This window comes from Dromaius novaehollandiae, chromosome 13 (genome assembly GCF_036370855.1).
Source record: "Dromaius novaehollandiae isolate bDroNov1 chromosome 13, bDroNov1.hap1, whole genome shotgun sequence".
NCBI classification, from domain to species: Eukaryota; Metazoa; Chordata; class Aves; order Casuariiformes; family Dromaiidae; genus Dromaius; species Dromaius novaehollandiae.
Window position 1 is genome coordinate 10,008,011 of NC_088110.1, and position 17,484 is coordinate 10,025,494.

The following is a 17,484-nucleotide window of genomic DNA, read 5'->3' on the forward strand; positions in this document are numbered from 1 at the left end:
AGGGTCACATCTAAACTCCTAATTTGGGATGACAGAGCAGAAAACTTTTTTCTTTAGTAGAGGCCAAGTGGAACTTCACAATACTGGTGGTAAGCCACAGAATAAAACAAGCAACTGCTATGTTATATTTTAATTTCATGTAGTACATATAATGTCCTCGAGTATTTCAATGTTTTTCTTCTAATTTTATTAGTCCCTGAATGAATAACCTGCATCAAGTGCATATAATCTAGCAGCATATGACCCCCCATATTGGGAAAATTCCTTTACTGAAGGCAGAAAGAAAGTTTTTAACACTTGTGTTGAATCTTTTGTTGAGAATGACCTTTAATTTGTTAACCAGATTACATTTATTACAAACTCAGTTCTTAGAGAGTGCTTGATTTCTCCCACTTGCTGTCATTGTGAGGTGAAAATGGGTAACACCTGGTAGGAATGAATGCCTGAGGAAAGAGCAACAGAAACCCAAAATTGCAGCTCAAGGATTAATGGCAAACAGCGTTCTACCAAAACAAAGGGTATCAAGAAAGACAAGTTAAAACAGCTGTATCAACACGGTAAAATCCATCATTTGGCACAGCAGATGCATCAATCGTTTTCAAAGTGTATGCTATGACTGATTTGCTTTCAGAATACCAAATGCTATGTTTATATGAGCTTTCACTGTGCCCATATGGGAAATCAGTTTAAAATACAAAATAAAGCACACTCCCATTCTTTTTCAAAAGTTTAAAAGCGGTTTTGCACCCTTTAGTTATATAATGCATTTTCTCAAGGTGTCTTACTGTAGAACCATTACAAAGTTATGCAAAGGTAAATCAGAATAAGAAACATTAATTACAGTATCCTTTTTCAAATTATCAAATATTCCAAATTGCATTTGCTCATATGAGATTTTAACAAAAGGAAGAACATTTCAGAGAATCTTCCCTACCAAATATTAGTGAAAATGAAATAGACAACTCATCCATAAATAAAGGACATTTGTACCTTCCCTTCCTTTACTTAGCTTTTCTCAAAGATAAACCACTTAAAGTCTCAGCACAGAACTCCTGTATTAAAAGTAACACTTTGAGATGTGAAAAGTTGACACTCCAATTAACCTATGGATACCCTAATACCTGGGTATGGATACCTGCCTAGTGACAGGGCAGGTGAGGATGTAGTGGCTATACCAGTACACTTAGCAGCTCTTTCTTGAAAGACAATGCTAATTTTGGTGTGTTCTGTGAGGATAAACACTTATTACAAGTAGACTGGGACAGAACAAAAACAAGTTCTGCTCATCTCAGTTACAATGTTAGGAAAATATTTAGCATATATTTGTTAACAGACATACATCATTACAGAAAAAATATCTGAGCTATTTTCATTGAATTCAACTGAAAATTACCTTTTCTGTGTTGGGATCTGATCAAACATCCTTTTTCTCAACCATAGTAGAAGCATTGCACAGTCTCATATCAAGTCTCCAGGAGGCATTCAATCTCTGAAGGATGTCATTTGGATAACAACTTTTGTCTAACAACACATTTCCCCTCTTAGAATTGTCTCTTATTTTGCAATGACTGCAATTAAGAGGGATATGCACCTTGTTAATGAAAAATGAAAGAAAGCCTATCCTATTTGGCATGTCCTTCTCCTAATGTATGGACTTCAAAAGGGTTCTTGAGCAGCCCTTCTTTTTCCACAATAACATTTAGGAGGAAATAGCTATGGACATATACAAAACTCTCTCCAATTAGTCTTCTTACAAGGTAAGAATAGTAAATATTGAAATAAGATTCTAAACAGCTTGTACAGTAATATGAGCATATAAGCAATATAAGCACAGAAAGCAGGTCTAGAAAAATGAAAGAAAATGAAAAATGAATTTCCTGTTTATAAAAGACTAATTTTAAAAACTAAATACACTTCCCAAAAACTGTTCTATTTTTTCCCCATAAATCAAAATATATTTATGAAAGGTTTTGCTACAATACTGATGATCATAAAAAGAAAATGAACATAATTTTGTGGGTCATTTGGTGATACTGAAACATCCCCTACAAAACAAAATTTAAAAACAGTGACCTCTGGAAGAATAAGCTAGTTTTCAGGTATCAGTAAGCAAACATGGGCACATCCTTTCTAGTTACTGGTTTCTGCAGCAGATATTCAGCACCTTTTTCACAATGACTTAGAAGCTGTAGTTTCTTTTTTATTCCTTCAAATAACATAGTCATGTAACTTTTTTAGAGTTAGAAATCAATTAATCCCTCTGAGATGACAAAGCATGTGCTTGCATTATTTCCACACCGGTGGATTTAATTTATATTAAAACCAGGCTTTTCTATATCGTAGGGAGCATTAAATTTGTTTCCAGCAAATAATATAGCTGAGAGTCACATTTCTTTTCCTTTTCCTTCCAAGGGCAACAGCTTTCCCTTTTTACTTTTAGTCACTAACGTTTTCACATGATACACTTTATTTTGCTGACAAGTACATCCCCTCCCCCAATGAAAAGATGTGCAATCTTTTGTTCACTCAAGCTGTTTTGTTTCTAACAAAGACAAAATACTTGCTTTGTGTCATGTTCTACTGCGTGACTAATGAGAACATAACATTTATGAGCTGTACATTTGTATTCTTAGAAGCCTCAAATTAGCACCATTTTTAATATAACAATAATCTTATTAGCATAATTTCCTTGCTTTTGAATGATAACATGCACAAGCAAGTTTAAATAGTTTAAATTACAGGCTTTTATAGACCATTTAGAATTATTAAAATATTAGAGCTAGCCTATTCTTGGTCCAAAATTACAACATATAAGAATCGCCCGTACTATGGCTTGAATTCAATCCTGAATAACGTGACACACTTGTTTCTGGTTTGCTCTCTTCCACTGCTTTGCAGCTTTGTAATCCTCATATTATTCTAATTGTGCAGTAAATAATAGTATATACATGACAGCTGATATTGAAGAACCGTACAGACACTTATAGCTAAGAAAAATTTTCTGTAGGTTTTCATGAAGAGTTCTGACAATCAGCGCCTAGTAACAAGCTGGCCAAAAGGTATAATAATTAATTTCAAAAAAATGTTACCTTGATGGAACAAATAACTGAAATTCATGTTTGATTTAAAGAATGCAAAACCCCTTTCAGCAGGATGCTTATATCCTTTAGATGAAACATGTTAAGCCCTTTCCTGAAGTCTATGAAGCAGCAAATGCAAGCATTTAACTCCTTTTTGTGGAAGCAGAACATCTTGGAGACAGCATCTGCTGTACAGCATTAGTATTCCTACATTTTCTTTATATATATCTATATACTTTTTTCTGTTTTTTAAAACCGCTACTTTGCGCAGGGCACACGTGCATACCACAGGCCCCCAGCCCCTGCAGGGGCAGAGGAAGGCGACTCGGGGCCCCGCGCCCGCAGAGCCTGCTTTCCCTTCCCCGACCCCTGGCTGGAGGCAGTGCCCTCCGCCCGGAGCTGTCCCGCCTCCTCACCAGCTCGGCACCCACCTCCTCCTCCCCTCTCTTCACCGCACTCTTCCTCGGGGCAGCGAGCAGAGGCAGGAACTCCTTGTCCTCCTCTCCACAGGGCAACCACAGGAGACCTCCATAGGTTCCTTGCTCTCTTCTAGACCAGAGCTCCTAAAAAAAGGAGGGGACAGGACTGAAGTAAAGCCGCCCCGAACAACATGGCTCCTCCTGTTTTCTCGTCCCCAGACCTTCTCCCGAAACAGCCCCTCGGAAAACACCACAGCCCAGAAATGGGCAGAATAAATGGCAGCCAAAGCAAAGAGCCCACAAGAACGCTGGAGCTTCTCATACCGCTCCCTCAGCGCAGCCTAGGCGCCTCGTGCCCGCGGGGAGCGGCGGCCCCTCGCCCTCCTTGAGGCGGGAGCGGCTCGTGCGGCGGCCCCGCCCTCGCCCTTCAGGGGGCAGCGGCACGTGCGGCGGCCCCGCCCTCTCCCCTCGGGTGGGAGCGGCCGGGGCGGCGGTGGCTTCTCCCTCTCCCGGCGGCCGGGAGCGTGCGGCTAGCAAAGCGGCTTCCCGCCGAAGAGGGCTGCAGCGGCAGGCGCCTCAGGAGGAATGTCCTCCGCGCCGGCAGGAGCGCTCCCTCCCTCCCACGGCACTGCCCTCGCGCTCGCCGCAGCCCGAAGTTGCCCCTTCCAAAATGGAGGGCGGCCGGCGGTTTCCCGGCGGGAGCCCGGCTGCGCCTCACGCCTTGCCGCCCAGCTCGGGCAGGCCCCCACTAGCTCTGACCTTCCTTCGAAGAAGCCTGTCTTACCGTGACCTTTCTTTAAAAACAAGCAAAGCGACCGGCCTGGTGGGGCCATTCTCGTGGCCTAGTTGTGCTCTGCTCTTGCTCGAGAAGAGGAACAGGAACGGCGGTGCTTTTGGAGGTCTCTGTCCTCCGCGGTGTGGTTGGAGTGGAAACGGGGAGGTGTCCACTTACCCTGCCTGAAGCAACTGCGATGCCTGAGCTGCCGAGATTGCCTAGCTACGGTTCTGGTACTGTTATTACTGCATACAAGCATGCTATTTTCCTTGTCCTGATGATAAGCTGATTTTTTTTATATATATATAAAAATATATAAATCTCCCTAGGTCGTTTGGATAAGATGTTGTATAGAAAGCTGTAGAAATTGGTAGCAGTATTTCGTTTGCAACAAAATGAAAATTATTCCTCCTAGCAGAAGGGGACGGGGCTATTTGATTTTTTTTTTCTTTTTCTTTTTCTTTTTTTTGCATATCAATAGCTATACTCTCACTTAGCTCAATGTGTGATTCCAGCAACAACATAATCTCCTCAATAGTTAAGTCTTGGCTTTTCTCCCTTTTTTATAAGTTAAGCACAAGTTCTGTGCTGACAAAATCAAAAATGTAGATAAAACGTAGCATACTACAAATCTTTAAATTTACTGTTTGTTTTTATGTTGGTTCACATCAAAGCTTTGTGAACGTACTTTCATTCAATCAGAAAAAGACTTTGAAGCAATGTGTTCATATACACTTCACAGTCCTATAGAATCACTAACTAGGGTCCCCTCCAGGCTATAGCAAACTGACTTTGCTTTGAATATCCTTTTATTTCTCAAATTATTCCTTCCAAGGGACTTGTAGGAAAAAGTCATTATGGGAGATCAGTGCTGTGTGTGCTGGGTGTTGCTCGCATACTGATGCACAAGCAACTGTTAAGGAGCGTGGAACATGGCTCGTAATGCTGTAGTTGTCTCCAATTATGCAAGCAGCTGTATTGACTGCACTAGCAGTACTGGCTCGTCTAAGAGACTCATGGTCAACTTGGTGGCTTCTGAAAGTACTGCTCTTAGACTCCTGACTCTTCCCATGTTGTACATAGGGAATCTGGCCATTCAGAGCTGAATGCGTGTAACAGCTAGTTACTGCAAGAGCTATGTCTGTAACTTCGCGAATCCAAGTATTGTTTTGTATGTGTTCGCTTATGAATTCTGGTCAGGTCTTGTCTGCAGATCAGAAAAGCCTTATGCAGTAATACACCACCCACTAAAAGGGAAAGATGAGAAGTACAGCTGTCTTGGGAGAGCAGAAGGGAAAAGTCACAGAGAATCTGGAGGGTGGAGGAGGGGGAAACCTTTGGGGAGAAAAATAGTTTTGCAAGACAGCTGAAACTACTCAGGAATGGTGTGACTAATTGTCATGAGATGCAAAGAAGTTACAGTCATGGCAAAATCAGTGGTAGCTGTTTTTAAACTCTTCAGGTAATGTTTTTGGTTTTTTTTCAAAGAAGTCGGGGTGGGGGAAGAGCCTGCCCTATTTAAAAGTATTTGGAACTGTTGAATCTGTTGACTCTTCAACAAATAAACACAGAGATTCCAGTTCCCTCACTTATGAGTAATACCTTGCTTCACAGCTAATCTCTCCCATTTAGAGCAAATAAATGTGGATTATGGCAACATTTGGTGCAAGCAAGGATTTTAAAGTCAAACTATCTACAATAAAAACATCTGTTTTAAACAGATATTTTGATTAATTGATGATAAGATGCAAATTTTGGAAGAGTACCTTGCAAAGTAAATAGCTTTCTGTCTTCAGTATTAGTAATTATTTCTTTGGCCAGCATAATTTAAGTGGAAAAAATGGATCTCTCTTTTTTTTTTCTTCCCCATTTGAAGGTTTTATCTTCTACTTGCAATTTGTTTTATTCTTACCTAGTTCTGTACTCATTCCTTATCTTCCATACTGTTCTTTTTATGAATCTTGGATTTTAACAGACATAAAGCTTTTTCTGACAGTTCTTGGATGAATGCTTTTACACAGAAGGGAACTAAATGAGTTTCAAAGAGTGGGTTGTGAATTTGTTTTTTTGCTTAGGTGAGCAGTTGTAGTACTGGAAGGTGCTAGTGGCAGTCTGGGATAGAAAATGCGAAAATGTATGCTCAGAATTTGCTAGACTTCAAATCTGTAATTCGTGCGAGGAAGCCTTCATTACATTTTCCCAGGGTGATTCAAGTTATTTGGATGTAAAGTATGCCTGCTGTGCTTTAGATTACAATGGAGGAACCCTTCAATTGGGAAAGAGGTTTTAAATTCAAGACCTACCACTCACAGCCTGTGATGCATGTCTCAACTTAAGATAATGAAACCAACCTGCTCCAGACAAACTGCATTTAAATAATTAGTAATTCAAAGTTGAGAAAGTTATTTCAGACTATGGAGTCCATAAAATTCTCACATCAAGTATTTGTGAAGGCAAAAATAGTTTAGTATTGTTTGAAAGTGCTCATTAAATAGACTAGGAGGAATTTCTTCTCATCTGTATAGAATTTTGAAATGATAAGTTGAAGACGTTATGATATTTGGCTTTTTAACTAAAGAGATTTTGTGTTTGGTATTCAGATGATATACAAACAAGTAAATGTAGCAGTTGTTGTAACTGAGATCTTTAAGGAAAAATGTTAGCATTCTCTAGAAAATAAAGAGGGATTGAGGTAAGTGTTCAAATGAACAGTTTGTATATGTAAAGCAACACTCCAGAAACCCTTCTGTGAGCTAACTGAAGTATAATTTTCTTTTGCTTACTTGTAAACAATTTATTTTTCCACTTGAGCTGTCTTAATAGAGTAACTGATTTGGCTTTAGGAATTAGGCATGGAAATTCAGTGTGACCTGAAAAGAAAGTAATAACATTTTGCCTCCAGCATGTGTATATTGTCCTAAACAAATAAGAGTGACAGCAATTGCTATCACCCCAAAGAATTTGATGTGGGTATTAGATTATACCCCTCAAGTCCACACCTCCTTGCATTCTTGATAGCCAGGATTTTTTTGTGTATAGTAAACAGAACTGTTGACAGTACAGATTGTATAAATAGTGCAAATAATAAGTAACACAGATACAAAATAAGAAAGTGGGCTTCCAGAAAGTGCTATAATGGCTGTACCTTTATTTAGAACATAGCAAGCTAATAAAAGGTTAAAAGTTGCAACATAGCACTTGTTCCATTTTTCCTGGAATATTTTGCTCCTTCTGTGAGGTAGAATGATTATTTCATTTTCCCCAATTCCATTGTTCTTTTCTGTGTTCCTATTGGTGTTTACAACCAGCATTGATTTTTACAACTGTGGCTGTAAATGCTTTGACTTAAACACACAAAGAAGAGATGCAGGTGGAAAATGTCTTTATGACAGAATGTAAGCATCTTAAGGTGAAGAGTGCATACAGTGAAGTTTGATATGCAACTCAAAGCATGGCTTCTGTGCATGTCTAGAGCTGCTTTCAGCATGGAGGACCTTCTGGTGCTTGTGTCACTGCTGATATTGGTAAGTGTACTTAAACTAGCTGTTTCTCTGCCTAAATCTGATATACAGGATCAGTAAGCGTGGTAGAAGTACACCAAAATCATGCCAATGGCCATTCACAGAAGCCCTGGCCATTCTTATTCGAAGAAAGCAGTGGCATCTTATATTCAGTCACAGAATTTGTGTAGAGGGTTAAAAAAAGGTCCTTCTCAGTCAGATGAATTTTAAAATCTCATTATTCATGTTTGATGATTGAGATTGCTCCGAGGCAAGGATACTTACTTTAATTTAATTGAACTATTTCTGCAATATAATAATAATGAGATAATTCGAATCACTTTTTCTGGTACAGAATTGGAAGCCCACAAATGGGTATACCTTGTTTGACGCATCATTGCTGCCATGTATGTTGGGAGAGTAAATGATTTTTACAGACCAGTGAGAAACTGGTGATGTCTCATCAAAGGGAGGGAGAACAATGGAGTTAATTGTTCACCTGCCTGTCTCTTCCAGCGATGAGGTATTATTGATTTGAGTTCTGTTTGAACCTCCGAAACTGCCTGTTTCTCCATGACAGGCAATACGTTCTTATTTGTAAAACCATGTTACTGCCATGCTGTGTTGATGGTTCTTGGTTATGTTACTTTTTCATTTCAGTAAGTGTTGGCAGGAAAATGGTACTGATAGTTATCACAAGATATTCCTTTTGAATTTTTAATTGGAATCTCTGAAGACAAGACTGCCAGAAATGATTTTTGTTTCAGCAACGGAATTCCTTTTTGTACTTTGCATAGCAGGTTTTGAATCCTTGGCTGTAGGTAGTTGAGGCTTTCAGAATGTAAATAATACAGATGATTGTTCTATTCAGGGAATAAATTAGTAGAAGTATTGCGTAATAAATGTTGCAGTATTAACAGAAATATTACATCACTTAGGGGGATTGAGGTTCTTCTGAGGAGGACAGTGGCGTGGACCAAGTTGTTATGCATCTGCAAGTGCACCGTTAAATTTTGTTTAAGATTGTTACCTTTCTCTTATAACAGGGATGTCACAGAAACAAGCTTTCTAAACTTTTCTTGCTTGCATGTATAAATGATCAGTTCAGGAAATCTAAAGCTGTTGTTTATCTTTTTTGTCCCAAGGATTTTTAAAAATTACTCCATCAGTTTATAGGTGTCAGTTTTAATCTAAAGAAGATACAATTCAATCTTTTGCACTTGTTTTCATTTTTATAGAGACTACCATTAATGATAGGGACGAATGTAATTGTCACCATCACTGGGTCTGAGCACACAGTTCTGCTAAAGCAAATAGAATTGAACGAAACAAAGGATGAAAACTTTACTTTGTAATGTGAAAACAAACAAAAGTAAATAAAGTGTTCCTGTCCTCAACAGTATGTTCTTTCTTAATGATTAGTCAAAGTAGTTGGTCTTTATACAGCCAGTGTGCTTAGTAGTTCATCTGCTAGTGACAACTAAGGGCTTCTGACCCTTATTCTGAGCAAAGTCAAAGGAGGTTGGTATCATCATGACAGTGGAGTAGCTTGTACTGTGTCGTAAGTAGTTTACTGATCAGAGCTGCAGACTTCTGTGTAACCACTTACTGTCTGGTGAGTAACAACTTGAAAAGACATCAGCTTGCCCTTTAACTTGAGACTACAGAGAGACTGAGAGGTGATGACTATGTGATTGCGCCAGGGAGAGTGAAAGAGAGAATCTGTAATCTGGTCGAGAACCAGCTTTAGGTTTACATTTTTGTAGGAAGGAGCTATCTGTGTTTTTGAAGTGAAAGGCTGTGTTCAGAATAACTCACTTTCATCAAACCTTTGTTTTCACAGGAGAAGGAGGAGGAAGACCACACTTCACTGATCAGTTCCTTCATCAGTGAGATTGCAATTGGAAATAATAATGGTGCAAATTATACTTTTCCTTGTCAATAGAGTTAATCATAAACGCATGGTAAGGGTGCATAAATGGGGGGGAAATCTGGTGTTCTCTGAATTATCTAGTAATACAATGTTTTAGTTTTATCTGAGGTGGAGAAAATATGAAGTAACAGTGGAAGGATATTACTTTCTTATTTTCTCAGTAATTTTAAGTGGTAGGTTGGACTGTTCATCCTAATTGCTCATTTAGGGCAAGATATACTTGAGCGTTCTCCTTAAGAATAACTCATATTTATACTCACAAGTTACTAGTTTGCTTGTCAGGCGGTATGTTAGAGTTCTGGCAAAGCTTGAATTAGCAATGATTTGAGGATTTTAGTTGAAAATTTCTGGGCTATTTTGCATCTCTTGAGATCATTCCAAAAATCTGTCTGATTTTCCTGCCTGCATTGTGGCTTCCTGGCCTTAAGCTAATACCATATAGCTTGCTTAGTTTCTGGGTGATGCAGACAGGACTTAAGAAGATCGGCGAACAGTAGAGACTTAATAAGCTACCTCTAGCCAACTACTACTTAAAGGATTGATCAAACCAATCCAAATCAAATCTCTGGGGTATTACTCCTTGGTAAAGTACTAGAATTCTAGCTCTGAAGAGTACAAAGCTTTGCATTGCTTGTGAACTTTGAGGTAACTGACAGCTGATGATTTTGAGCTCACTGAAATGGTCTCTTTTGAGCAGCAGTTTCCAATGAAATTAAGTGGATGCTCATGGAGAGTGGAGATGCAGCTGGTCAAAGCTTCTTCTGTTACAGCATGGGAGTTAAGGGAGGTAATGGAGCAGAAGAATTAGCCTCTTAACTGGGTAAGGACTCTCCTCTTTCTTGTGTAGAGGATGGAGAGTGCAAAACAGTGTGGTCATATAAGGTGGGGGACTAATCTGAACAGAGGAAGTGTTATATAACATTTGGCGTGTGGAGGCTACTTATAATTTTTCTTATGTGTGGACAGTGATGATTTTGATGTCCTTGGCAGGAACTCTGCGTTGCTAAGCTTCTCATAAAATAGATTGTCTTTATGTTCCTTCTTCTGCTGAGCATCCCAAATTTCCTTCATGCTCTCGTACAGGTGACTGTTCTGTCAGAGGTATTTTGTCAGTGGGACAGAGCATTTGTAGCCACCTGTGGGGATTCATTCCTTTTTCCTTTAGGTTTCATGATGGGAATGATACAAAATACCTGCTCTTCTGAAGGAGGCAAACTGAACTCTTTTCTGAGCATTCACACTGTTAATGTTTATTCTTGGGGTTTTTGTTTGGGATTTCCCCGTGTCTGGAGAGAAGTCTTTGAGAAGGGGAGAAGAGGACCCAGAGGTGACTGTTTCTAGTATTGCCCTGCTGAAGTTATTCATAGGTGTACTTAGTCATACCTGCGGTTTTACTGGTTTGGTTCTGCTGCCTTTACTTCTCCATAACGTGTAGACACCCATTCTGTTCTCACAGAAGATGTACATGTAATACATGTAACTGTGTGCTATAATTAAATGATTCTGTAAGTAACTCCATTTTATTTTCAAATATTCAAATGTATATTAGTCATACTGCACTTGCTCAGGCTGTCATTGGATTGTTTCATAAAGGTGCTGCCACACTTAAGTATACCTTCAGGAACAGGGCAATACAAGATATGTAATGGAGGGAGTTTCAACTCTTTCAGGACACAGTTGACAGAGGCAGAGGTGTTGACTTAAGTTCTCTATAGTTCAAAAGGCCTGACTTCTAAGTGCCTTGATGGTGTGATCTTGAATCCCCAAAAGCAGTTACTAAAGCATTTTTAATTTGCAGGCATTGTACCTACATATGTTGTGGAGATGTTTATCCCTCTCCTGCAGCAAAAAACAAGACGTCTATGATGCCGATGGTTCCAGGAGGGTTGGAAAGGCCTGCCATGATATCCTAATCAGTGGGAATTCTCATTTGGGAGGTTCAGATCTTCTCAGTTATTGTTTTATCTCTGTTTGCATCAACTTTCCAATGCCAGATTGACTATTTATTGGCCAGCAGTTAAACTGCTTTACGCAGCCGCATACTTATGGTAATATTTACCTGTAGAAAATACTCTTGGGCAGAGCAGATCTATGCCTTCCATCTCTGAGTGTGCAAACTTGTCTGTTGCTGGCTGTGTCTTTCTTGCATTAGCATGTGATCTTAGTTTAAAAAAACCCAAGCATCTAAATTTTAAGAAAATGTTATGCATATGTAAGATTGTATCTTACAATGTGTATGATGTACATGGCTGCCACTTCCTAAAAAACAGCTGCAAAAGAGCAAGTTTTCATGAAGGGTACTGATTAGAGTGCAATCCATAGCTTTCCAGATGAATGCAGATAGGGAAAAGAGGGGAGGGGAAGGAAAAAAAAGAAAAAGAAAAGAAAAACCAACGTGCTGCAGGTGTTTATTTGGCTGACTGTTCTCTGTTCCTGTGACCTGGAAAGGTAGACACATTTTTCTAAAATACTGCACAAATTTTGAAGTGATAGCTAGGGATAATGCTATAGAAAAAAATCAAGCAATAAAATGGGAGAGCAAACCTTGTAACTTCAGGAAAGCTTCTAGCTCCATAGGTTTGGTGGCTTCTGCTAGTGTCGTTACCTCTACTGGAGTGCCATGAAAAGGCTGACAAAGCTACGAAGATGTATGTTACAGTTATCATTTTGCTGAGTATTTTTTGAGTTAGCTGCGTATTTCTTCTCTTATGTCTTCATAGATCTTATCTCTTCATAGATCTTTCTTTAGATTTGTAATCTTTAATTCTAAGATATTCCATCCCCTCAGTCTGTGAATAGCAGTTTGGCACCTGCAGCTTTTTCAGGACTAATTTTGGAGTTTTATTTCCTGATGCTTTAATTAACTTCATGTGAGCTATCAATGTCAGTACAAATTTTTACAGCATCTTTGCTGTTGGGGAGTGAAATAGTTGAAGGAATTATTAACAGGATAACTTTCTTCTCTCTTTCAGTTTACCCAGTCTAAATATATGGCAAAATGCAGTTGTCTGAAATTAATTTAGTGATCTTAGTTCAGTTCTGCATTTATAAGCCCTTCTTCCATTGCTTGCTGTCACTCGCTGCTTTGTTTGTGCTCCAAGTTGAGATACAAATAATTCAAGTGATACAAGTTTGTTCAAACTCTATAGCCTCTTACCTTTAGTTATAATGAATGCCTCCAGGCTAGATTTGCCCTTCTGGTATTGCTTGTAACCTATATTTTGTCATATATCTACTCCAGAAATGAAAATAATTCTTCTGTCCTGTCACATTTGGAACAATTGCTTGCCTGAGTACTGCATAAGAAGTGATCTCCAAGCTTGAGTGTCCTCTGGCTATGTAGTACCAATCCAGAATTATGATGACTTAAGGAACAATGACGAATAACGAATTGTCTTTTAATGCAAACTATGTGCAAGTCTAAGTGGTCCCATTTCCCAGTTATTTTGCCAAAGGCGTTTGACCCCTTCATATTCTAACTGAAGCTTTCAAAATCTATCTAGATGTGTCTTTAAACTGTATGTGCAGAATCCATGAAAATAATAGTATCTCAGTGAATTGATATAATAAAAATGTTAATATGTGAGCTACTGGTGATCAAGAAGCTTTTAATCAATTTGCAATATGTATTGTCCTTTTTTTTTAAAAAAAAAAGGAAGTGTATATGGATTTACTTTCTTCATGTTTTATTTTAATAACTTAAGCTTTTCACAAGGGAACAAATCTTTATTTTAAAAAAGCTGTTTGGCTCTCTGCAAGCATATTAATATTAATGATGGTACCTTTACCTTCAGATGCATTTTAAGGAGATTTGCATGCTAGCTCTGGGGGCCTCTCTGCAGTGAGTCCTCTTTGGAAGATTAAAAATAAAATCCATAGCTTCTCTATTGTGGACAGAAAATGTCTATTTTCCTTTCTGCACACATGTATGTAGTATTGCTTTAGGCTCAGAGGAAAAAAGATGCCTTAAAAGAAGGATATTACTTGGTAATACCCTGATTTAAGAACTTTGCAAAGTGAAGGTTAAGTGTGGTGCAGTAAAATGAAGGTCAAATTAATCTTTGAAAAATGATTTTCTTTCAGGCTAAATGCTGTTATTGATAAGTTTTGGTGTTCAGCTTTCGTGTTTCTATTTATCTAGTAGATTATTTGACTAATTTTAGCTTTCTAAGTTGCAAAAACAAGGGAAGAAATACAGCAGCAGCTTTTAAAGGGAGCTTTAAACAGTTCTCATATTGCAACATGTTTAGAAGAGAATCAGCTTATTTCTAGGAAGCCCCTTCAAGTTCCCTGTGCTCAGATGTAACATCTCTACAGCACTTCCCAAAGAAGACTGGATGTGACTCAAAGCCTGTTTTGTTTGGGAGAAATCCTTCCATTAACTTCAGACTTGTTATGTATAAAGCATTACTCAGATTTCATGCTAATACTACTAATAGAGCTGAAATGCTGTATGAAGATAACAGTTATGCTCATGTGCATAGTGTAATTTTTAACTGTATAATAAAATTCAGTAATATAATTTCAGACTTGCTTCTTGGCCACGCAAGTCAACTGTTTGATTTCCTTAATTTGAAGTAATAGTATTAATAATACAAAAATAAAATGGTGAGACAAGGATTTGAGAAAATGATGATGTTTTAGGAGCTAATCTTATTTAATCATTTGTGCACTGTAATCTGCATTGCTTTTGTGACCTTTTTTTTCAGCTTTTCTGATCTGTACCATGTACCTAAATTCTATCTGTAGTGGTATCTTGATCGTATGTGGTCCCTTAGCACCTTGAGGAGTATTTTATTTGTTAAACGAGGACTGTATTAATCTGAGGCAAGAAGAAGATGAAGGGAGAGAGTATGCACTGTGTTGGGGAGCAACGGTTGTTTTCGGTGTTCCTCCTGAAAACATAATATTCAGAGGTTCTGTTGTGCAGTTTCTCAAAAGGAAACCAAAGCAATAATCCTCAGATTTTAAAGCCTCTCCTTTTTTTAAGACCTTTTTTCAGTGCCTGAGAGAAGTAGGGAAATTGCTTGGTATAAAAATGTATTCATGACATAAAATTGCTGCAATGAGAACAGTTTCAGAAGTTATTTAAAAATTCTGTTCCCTAGTTAGTGCTCTTGAATCTGCCAAACTGGCTGGCTGTTAAGGGAAAATATAAGCTGTTTGACATCTCCCCTTTATTTTGATCTGGAAATACAGTAATTTCATAAACACCAGAAGTGCAGAGGGGTATGAAACTAAATACTAACCAAAAATCTGTTTTAATCTTGAAGACATGACTTGAGGATCTAGAGCAGTATTGGAGGTTTTTTCTTTTGCACCTGAACTGATTCACAGATGCTTAATTTGTATCCAGTATTCTATAACATAGTGCATCAGTAAAGTAGGACTTAAAAGTTCCACCTAAGAGAAGGATAACTCTCATTTGTGCTTGTTGTACTGAGAATCAGTGCATTGGTGACAGGAAAGGATCCTGAATGTGGCAGCATTTTTAGAATGTTACTAGTTGCTAAGCTTGTACCTTCTTAGCCAGTCTTATAATGATGTGATGATGTGGTGGGGTAAGATATCTAGGTTGAATAAAGGTTGAATAAAATATGATAAAATGACTGTAGATTAGTGTTTTATGAACCGAGTATATTGTTGTTCATTCTGTTCGTCACATGCTTCTTGGATAAGGGAACGTTTATAAGAGCTTAAAGGGACTGTGTAAAATTTCCTGTTCTTATGAACCATGACTGCCATATGGAATGGAATTACAGCTATCACTAGGGAGAACAAGAACTTCAGGAAGTAGTCCCTGTTGCATAGGCTGGAGATGTAATAATGTTAGCCTTCACTGAATAGTAGTTTCTTGCAATATATTTCCACCCTGCGTCAATAGCATAGTTTCAGAGGAAGCAGAGTATTTCTGGACCAGCTGTTACCTACTTACTGGTCACTCTGGTGCTGAATGCTTTTCCTACAAAGTCATTTGGGATGCCACCAAAAACATAAGGTGAATACAAGGGAATCATTCGTTACTGCTTTCACTGATATGTAGGAAAAAGATACTCAGAAGAGAAGATGCAGACTATTTTAGTTGTATCATGTATCTGTGAAATATAGAAATAAAGTAGACTCTGTTGATGCTTAATATTTTCACTTAATTTGGGAGACTAAATATCCATAAGGATGTGAACAATAGAAGTCTACATTGCTTTTGAAAATGGGGCTTCTATACCTAATTCCTATTGTTTTTTTTCCTTGAGGATCTGCGACTAAATAGCTTGCAAAGGTTTGAAAACAGTATTCTGTCATTGCAGCTGTTCTTTTCTGGTTTTAAACTAAAGGCCAATTTACGTTTGGGGATTGAGCAAAAAGGCTTGTGGGATACCCCCTCCATTGTCATGTTTTAGCAAATAGCTCTGTGGTTGCTGTAGCCTATACAATTTACTGAAACTTTGTCATGAAGAGTGAAGAAATATTAAAGCAAGGTAAAACTCAAAGATTTGTGCTTTCGCATCGTAGACAGCAAAAGGGTTCTGACCACGTGTGGAAGCAGTATGCCAAGAGCAGCTAAACCACAAGGAGAAGATGCCAGAAGCAGTTTCCTGTGTCATGTAAGCAGTGTTCTGGGGATAGATTTGTGGATTACTGGATTTCACAGATCAATATCAAAACATCTTTGTGAACCGAGTATTGTAAACAGAGATCTTTTGAACGTGAGTGTTACGGAACAGTTTGCTCAAATATCATACTACCTGTATTCTACCAAAACAATCAGTTCAGTTGTGGTTTAGGTATTCAAGAGATTTTGGAGAACTTTGCCATGCAAAAAGTGTGTTGGCATCAAATATTTCAATAGCAAGAGAAGCCCACAGGAGTAAGATCAAAGATTACTTTTTGATGCAGTGAGGCTAGAAGTTAGATGGGGTTTTATGATTCATGTCAAGAATAAGAAAAACATGACAGGAACTAAACATGAAAAGCTGATCTCTGTGGACTGACTACAATTGTAAATGGAACATACTGAGATGTATCAATGAGCCGTATTGCACAAGAATAGATGGATGGCAGAGCCATTAAATTTTTATCATGTGTATGAAGTTGAAAGAAGTATTGTTACTTTTTAAAATGATTTTTCACTGCGAGTCCCACAAAATGCACTGCTTTGATACATTCAGTATGTCACACTAATGTATTTTTAAATATTGTGGGTTTGGGCCAATATATCTGAGAGTTGCAGAGAAACATGATCATTTGGAATTTTTTAGATAGCATGTCTACCAATAACTGTTCATTTTTTAAATGTATTTTTTACATAAGTTTCCCCTTTTTATTTTTCTTTGGTATCTAGTTGTTATTACTTCATTTCTTTTCTACTACTCGTTTCCCATTTAATCATTTTTTTTGTCTTTGATACTTTCCTGTTAATTATTCTTACTCTTTACGAAGATTATCTGGAGTGATTGAGTTTCATACCTGTCTGCTCATAAGGCGATAGCTTAGCACACAGTGTAAGTCCGTGTTGCCATCCAGAGAGGTCTCTTTTCCCTTCCCTTGGCTCTACATTTCATCTGTTGTGCTGGCATAAGTGCTGGCCTGCCTATATAGCAAGGTGATGAATTAAACCAGGCAACAGATCAAGGCCTCAGCTAAGGTGGCAGTTTCATAAAAGGCTGACCCAATCAAATGGCTTGTTGCCACAAGAAAAGGGGATGCTTCTCTTCATCCCCCTCCTCTACTGCTTGTAGCTATGCAGTCACGTACTCAGTCTTACACCAGACCTGGTGGA

The 17,484-nt window shown here is 38.3% G+C and overlaps 1 long non-coding RNA gene across 1 annotated transcript; it reads right to left on the minus strand.

Annotated features, from left to right (window-relative positions):
- Positions 1–318: 318 nt before the first annotated feature.
- On the minus strand, positions 319–4,677 carry LOC112984412 (uncharacterized). The gene is made up of 3 exons (XR_003259495.2): positions 4,284–4,677; positions 3,512–3,643; positions 319–443 (listed from the first exon to the last, which is right to left on the minus strand). It is a non-coding gene; the product is annotated as an uncharacterized LOC112984412 (long non-coding RNA).
- Positions 4,678–17,484: the final 12,807 nt, after the last annotated feature.